Source organism: Oncorhynchus gorbuscha, unplaced genomic scaffold (genome assembly GCF_021184085.1).
Source record: "Oncorhynchus gorbuscha isolate QuinsamMale2020 ecotype Even-year unplaced genomic scaffold, OgorEven_v1.0 Un_scaffold_473, whole genome shotgun sequence".
In the NCBI taxonomy this organism is placed as follows: domain Eukaryota; kingdom Metazoa; phylum Chordata; class Actinopteri; order Salmoniformes; family Salmonidae; genus Oncorhynchus; species Oncorhynchus gorbuscha.
The window spans coordinates 102,501-110,000 of NW_025745306.1; positions in this window are offsets into that span (position 1 = coordinate 102,501).

Sequence of the window (7,500 nt, forward strand, 5' to 3'; positions counted from 1 at the left end):
CGGACGGACGGACGGACGGACGGACGGACGGACGGACGGACGGACGGACGGACGGACGGACGGACGGACGGACGGACGGACGGACGGACAGACAGACAGACAGACAGACAGACAGACAGACAGACAGACAGACAGACAGACAGACAGACAGACAGACAGACAGACAGACAGACAGACAGACAGACAGACAGACAGACAGACACTGATCTGAGGAGTGATGGACAGACACACAGAGCAGCAGACAGACAGACAGACAGACAGACAGACAGACAGACAGACAGACAGACAGACAGACAGACAGACAGACAGACAGACAGACAGACAGACAGACAGACAGACAGACAGACAGACAGACAGACAGACAGACAGACAGACAGACAGACAGACAGACAGACAGACAGACAGACAGACAGACAGACAGACAGACAGACAGACAGACAGACAGACAGACAGACAGTAGATGGACTGTTGGAGCCTACAAGTGTATCGATGGGTCAGGAGACAGAAGTAGGTCCACTAAGACTGGGAACTTCATTCAACATGGTTTAAACTCGGAAGAACAAGTGTCCAAGTACCAAAATGCTTTGCCAAATGTATTTTATTCTGTTTTCCAGACAAATTAAACTGTGAAATAAATGTATACTACAATACATGTGTCAAATGTTAAAATTATATTAATTTATTGTACTATAATCTCTGAATTCTCTTAATTACATTTCAAAGAATATCAAATCAAATCAAATTTATTTATATAGCCCTTCGTACATCAGCTGATATCTCAAAGTGCTGTACAGAAACCCAGCCTAAAACCCCAAACAGCAAACAATGCAGGTGTAAAAGCACGGTGGCTAGGAAAAACTCCCTAGAAAGGCCAAAACCTAGGAAGAAACCTAGAGAGGAACCAGGCTATGAGGTGTGGCCAGTCCTCTTCTGGCTGTGCCGGGTAGAGATTATAACAGAACATGACCAAGATGTTCAAATGTTCATAAATGACCAGCATGGTCAAATAATAATAAGGCAGAACAGTTGAAACTGGAGCAGCAGCACAGTCAGGTGGACTGGGGACAGCAAGGAGCCATCATGTCAGGTAGTCCTGGGGCACGGTCCTAGGGCTCAGGTCCTCCGAGAGAGAGAAAGAAAGAGAGAATTAGAGAGAGCATATGTGGGGTGGCCAGTCCTCTTCTGGCTGTGCCGGGTGGAGATTATAACAGAATGTGGCCAAGATGTTCAAATGTTCATAAATGACCAGCATGGTTGAATAATAGTAAGGCAGAACAGTTGAAACTGGAGCAGGAGCATGGCCAGGTGGACTGGGGACAGCAAGGAGTCCTCATGTCAGGTAGTCCTGGGACATGGTCCTAGGGCCCAGGCCAGTTGAAACTGGAGCAGCAGCATGGCCAGATGGACTGGGGACAGCAAGGAGTCATCATGTCAGGTATATATATCCACTAGGGGGCAGCAGATTCTATATATATATATATATATATCCACTAGGGGGCAGCAGATTCTATATATATATCCACTAGGGGGCAGCAGATTCTATATATATATCCACTAGGGGGCAGCAGATTCTATATATATATCCACTAGGAGGCAGCAGATTCTATATATATATCCACTAGGAGGCAGCAGATTACATATATATCCACTAGGAGGCAGCAGATTATATATATATCCACTAGGGGGCAGCAGATTATATATATATCCACTAGGGGGCAGCAGATTCTATATATATCCACAAGGAGACAGCAGATTCTATATATATCCACTAGGGGGCAGCAGATTATATATATATCCACTAGGGGGCAGCAGATTCTATATATATATCCACTGGGGGCAGCAGATTATATATATATTTCCACTAGGGGGCAGCAGATTATATATATATTTCCACTAGGGGGCAGCAGATTATATATATATATCCACTAGGGGGCAGCAGATTCTATATATATATCCACTAGGGGGCAGCAGATTCTATATATATTCACTAGGAGACAGCAGAATATAAATGTATCCACTAGGAGGCAGCAGATTATATATATATCCACTAGGAGGCAGCAGATTACATATATATCCACTAGGAGGCAGCAGATTACATATATATCCACTAGGAAGCAGCAGATTCTATATATATCCACAAGGAGACAGCAGATTATATATATATCCACTAGGAGGCAGCAGATTACATATATATCCACTAGGAGGCAGCAGATTACATATATATCCACTAGGAGGCAGCAGATTCTATATATATCCACTAGGAGGCAGCAGATTCTATATATATCCACTAGGAGGCAGCAGATTACATATATATCCACTAGGAGGCAGCAGATTCTATATATATCCACTAGGAGGCAGCAGATTCTATATATATCCACTAGGAGGCAGCAGATTACATATATATCCACTAGGAGGCAGCAGATTCTATATATATCCACAAGGAGACAGCAGATTCTATATATATCCACTAGGGGGCAGCAGATTATATATATATCCACTAGGGGGCAGCAGATAATATATATGTCCACTAGGGGGCAGCAGATTACATATATATCCACTAGGAGGCAGCAGATTCTATATATATCCACTAGGGGGCAGCAGATTATATATATATCCACTAGGGGGCAGCAGATAATATATATGTCCACTAGGGGGCAGCAGATTACATATATATCCACTAGGAGGCAGCAGATTACATATATATCCACTAGGAGGCAGCAGATTATATATATATATCCACTAGGAGACAGCAGATTATATATATGTATCCACTAGGAGGCAGCAGATTCTATATATATCCACTAGGAGGCAGCAGATTATATATATATCCACTAGGAGGCAGCAGATTACATATATATCCACTAGGAGGCAGCAGATTCTATATATATCCACTAGGAGGCAGCAGATTATATATATATCCACTAGGAGGCAGCAGATTACATATATATCCACTAGGAGGCAGCAGATTATATATATATCCACTAGGAGGCAGCAGATTCTATATATATCCACTAGGAGGCAGCAGATTACATATATATCCACTAGGAGGCAGCAGATTCTATATATATCCACAAGGAGACAGCAGATTCTATATATATCCACTAGGGGGCAGCAGATTATATATATATCCACTAGGGGGCAGCAGATAATATATATGTCCACTAGGGGGCAGCAGATTACATATATATCCACTAGGAGGCAGCAGATTACATATATATCTACTAGGAGGCAGCAGATTCTATATATATCCACAAGGAGACAGCAGATTCTATATATATCCACTAGGGGGCAGCAGATTATATATATATCCACTAGGGGGCAGCAGATTATATATATGTCCACTAGGGGGCAGCAGATTATATATATATATCCACTAGGGGGCAGCAGATTATATATATCCACTAGGGGGCAGCAGATTACATATATGTCCACTAGGGGGCAGCAGATTCTATATATATCCACTAGGGGGCAGCAGATTCTATATATATACACTAGGGGGCAGCAGATTCTATATATATATCCACGAGGGGGCAGCAGATTATATATATATATATCCACTAGGGGGCAGCAGATTATATATATCCACTAGGGGGCAGCAGATTACATATATGTCCACTAGGGGGCAGCAGATTCTATATATATCCACTAGGGGGCAGCAGATTCTATATATATACACTAGGGGGCAGCAGATTCTATATATATATCCACGAGGGGGCAGCAGATTCTATATATATATCCACTAGGGGGCAGCAGATTATATATATATATATCCACTAGGGGGCAGCAGATTCTATATATATATCCACTAGGGGGCAGCAGATGCTATATATATCCACTAGGGGGCAGCAGATTATATATATATATATCCACTAGGAGGCAGCAGATTCTATATATATATCCACTAGGAGGCAGCAGATTACATATATATCCACTAGGAGGCAGCAGATTATATATATATCCACTAGGAGACAGCAGATTATATATATGTATCCACTAGGAGGCAGCAGATTCTATATATATCCACTAGGAGGCAGCAGATTATATATATATCCACTAGGAGGCAGCAGATTATATATATATCCACTAGGAGGCAGCAGATTCTATATATATCCACTAGGAGGCAGCAGATTATATATATATCCACTAGGAGGCAGCAGATTACATATATATCCACTAGGAGGCAGCAGATTATATATATATCCACTAGGAGGCAGCAGATTCTATATATATCCACTAGGAGGCAGCAGATTACATATATATCCACTAGGAGGCAGCAGATTCTATATATATCCACAAGGAGACAGCAGATTCTATATATATCCACTAGGGGGCAGCATATTATATATATATCCACTAGGGGGCAGCAGATAATATATATGTCCACTAGGGGGCAGCAGATTACATATATATCCACTAGGAGGCAGCAGATTACATATATATCTACTAGGAGGCAGCAGATTCTATATATATCCACAAGGAGACAGCAGATTCTATATATATCCACTAGGGGGCAGCAGATTATATATATATCCACTAGGGGGCAGCAGATTATATATATGTCCACTAGGGGGCAGCAGATTATATATATATATCCACTAGGGGGCAGCAGATTATATATATCCACTAGGGGGCAGCAGATTACATATATGTCCACTATGGGGCAGCAGATTCTATATATATCCACTAGGGGGCAGCAGATTCTATATATATACACTAGGGGGCAGCAGATTCTATATATATATCCACGAGGGGGCAGCAGATTCTATATATATATCCACTAGGGGGCAGCAGATTATATATATATATATATATATATATCCACTAGGGGGCAGCAGATTCTATATATATATCCACTAGGGGGCAGCAGATGCTATATATATCCACTAGGGGGCAGCAGATTATATATATATATATCCACTAGGAGGCAGCAGATTCTATATATATATCCACTAGGAGGCAGCAGATTACATATATATCCACTAGGAGGCAGCAGATTATATATATATCCACTAGGAGACAGCAGATTATATATATGTATCCACTAGGAGGCAGCAGATTCTATATATATCCACTAGGAGGCAGCAGATTCTATATATATCCACTAGGAGGCAGCAGATTACATATATATCCACTAGGAGGCAGCAGATTCTATATATATCCACTAGGAGGCAGCAGATTATATATATATCCACTAGGAGGCAGCAGATTACATATATATCCACTAGGAGGCAGCAGATTATATATATATCCACTAGGAGGCAGCAGATTCTATATATATCCACTAGGAGGCAGCAGATTACATATATATCCACTAGGAGGCAGCAGATTCTATATATATCCACAAGGAGACAGCAGATTCTATATATATCCACTAGGGGGCAGCAGATTATATATATATCCACTAGGGGCAGCAGATAATATATATGTCCACTAGGGGGCAGCAGATTACATATATATCCACTAGGAGGCAGCAGATTACATATATATCTACTAGGAGGCAGCAGATTCTATATATATCCACAAGGAGACAGCAGATTCTATATATATCCACTAGGGGGCAGCAGATTATATATATATCCACTAGGGGGCAGCAGATTATATATATGTCCACTAGGGGGCAGCAGATTATATATATATATCCACTAGGGGGCAGCAGATTATATATATATCCACTAGGGGGCAGCAGATTACATATATGTCCACTAGGGGGCAGCAGATTCTATATATATCCACTAGGGGGCAGCAGATTCTATATATATACACTAGGGGGCAGCAGATTCTATATATATATCCACGAGGGGGCAGCAGATTCTATATATATATCCACTAGGGGGCAGCAGATTATATATATATATATATATCCACTAGGGGGCAGCAGATTCTATATATATATCCACTAGGGGGCAGCAGATGCTATATATATCCACTAGGGGGCAGCAGATTATATATATATATATCCACTAGGAGGCAGCAGATTCTATATATATATCCACTAGGAGGCAGCAGATTACATATATATCCACTAGGAGGCAGCAGATTATATATATATCCACTAGGAGACAGCAGATTATATATATGTATCCACTAGGAGGCAGCAGATTCTATATATATCCACTAGGAGGCAGCAGATTATATATATATCCACTAGGAGGCAGCAGATTACATATATATCCACTAGGAGGCAGCAGATTATATATATATCCACTAAGAGACAGCAGATTCTATATATATCCACAAGGAGACAGCAGATTCTATATATATATATATCCACTAGGGGGCAGCAGATTATATATATGTCCACTAGGGGGCAGCAGATTATATATATATATATATCCACTAGGAGGCAGCAGATTACATATATATCCACTAGGAGGCAGCAGATTATGTATATATCCACAAGGAGACAGCAGATTCTATATATATCCACTAGGGGGCAGCAGATTATATATATATATATATATATATATCCACTAGGGGGCAGCAGATTATATATATGTCCACTAGGGGGCAGCAGATTATATATATATCCACTAGGGGGCAGCAGATTATATATATATCCACTAGGAGGCAGCAGATTCTATATATATCCACTCGGAGACAGCAGATTATATATATATATATCCACTAGGGGGCAGCATATTATATATATGTCCACTAGGGGGCAGCAGATTATATATATATCCACTTGGAGACAGCAGATTATATATATATATATCCAATAGGAGACAGCAGATTATATATATATCCACTAGGGGGCAGCAGATTATATATATATCCACTAGGGGGCAGCAGATTCTATATATATACACTAGGGGGCAGCAGATTCTATATATATCCACTAGGGGGCAGCAGATTCTATATATATCCACTCGGAGACAGCAGATTATATATATATATATCCACTAGGGGGCAGCAGATTCTATATATATCCACTAGGGGGCAGCAGATTATATATATATCCACTAGGGGGCAGCAGATTCTATATATATCCACTAGGGGGCAGCAGATTCTATATATATCCACTAGGGGGCAGCAGATTCTATATATATATACACTAGGGGGCAGCAGATTCTATATATATCCACTAGGGGGCAGCAGATTCTATATATATATACACTAGGGGGCAGCAGATTAGATATATATCCACTAGGGGGCAGCAGATTCTATATATATATCCATGAGGGGGCAGCAGATTCTATATATATATCCACTAGGGGGCAGCAGATTATATATATATATATCCACTAGGGGGCAGCAGATTCTATATATATCCATGAGGGGGCAGCAGTTCCCTATTTTAACAAACATTGGCCTCCAACTCTGGTATTGGAGAGGGACATGCAGGCTTTTCGTCCAACCCAGCAGTAACACACCTCATTTAAATAATCAACTGTCTTAATGATCTTCAATCTAGCTTTTCCAGACTAATTTTCATTTAATCGAAGGTGAAGGAGGAGAGAGATGTTTAACTGGTATCTATCTAGAGGGGAATTAGGAGAG